Below are 1,140 nucleotides of genomic sequence, written 5' to 3'. Positions count from 1 at the left end.
AAGCTCATGCAAATGTGGAGCTGAGGAAGACATAGTCTGGTATCTCATCTTAGAGTATCCAGTATTTGAAACGCAAAGAATTGCTTTACGGGATATAGTTCTTCATAACGAATGGAAATGGAATTGCCTGAGGCGATACAATTTCTAGTGTCAAACGCCGAAGCATTTCAAATACTTCTCTAAAGAATCATTATGGCTAAAGCAACCTCAGAAAGAGGACTAGATTCTGAGACTGTTCATCAAAATAGGACCGATGTGCTCGAAGAGTGTGAAGCTGAGTCAAGGAAGATCTACATCCTCTCATCATAGGAGTATCTCTAACAAAGTAAACCCGTATATCGTCACAATAAACACACGCATCACTGAGCAGTTTAGGGAAACATAATAACACACTTTATTACAGGATCAGGACGTGCGTCTGGGGACGAGACGCAAATGAGTGACCTCCTCGTGGTTCCCCGTGAGCGGGAGATGCCTCGAGAACCCAGAACTCGAGACGCGTCGCGGAAACTGTTCATTCCTGCAAAAAAGTTCTGCAGGCGCTGTGTTTTTTCATCGCCCTTTTCGGGACGGTTTCGTTGAATGATGGATGGTAGTCTGTCGCATATTTGTGGGTGAGGTGGCATGTTCGCCCCGTCTTCGAGACGGGACCGACTAACAATAATTGTTTAGAACGTACAGATTACAAAAGTAGAGACGTGATTGCGTGCGTATGACAGCTCGAATATCGGTATCGCATTACTAGGTCAGAATACGAGAAACTAAGAAATCTATAATATAAGAATTTATCTGACGACGTGAGTAATTATCTAATGAGCAATAACCGATCTCGCAGCGAACATAGGGTGATTATTAATCTTACCGAGTGCTAAAATCTATCGCTGGGATTTACAAAAGATCCGCACGCAGAACGTCATGACACCAAAGAGAGAGACAGAGAGAGAGAAAAACCAGTAAAATCGGAAAAAAGAATTGACTCGAGCGCCGTAACTAAAGCTTGCAACGCCACATGCTGCCGCGCACTACTGCCCTCTGACAAAGTGGATATAAACTGTATAGCAACGTCCACTTTTCTTAAGGTACATCAATTATATTATATATATATATATATATATATATATATATATATATATATATAGT

This window comes from Atta cephalotes, assembly GCF_000143395.1.
Source record: "Atta cephalotes unplaced genomic scaffold scaffold00002, whole genome shotgun sequence".
In the NCBI taxonomy this organism is placed as follows: domain Eukaryota; kingdom Metazoa; phylum Arthropoda; class Insecta; order Hymenoptera; family Formicidae; genus Atta; species Atta cephalotes.
Note: the sequence above shows the minus strand (reverse complement) of the source record.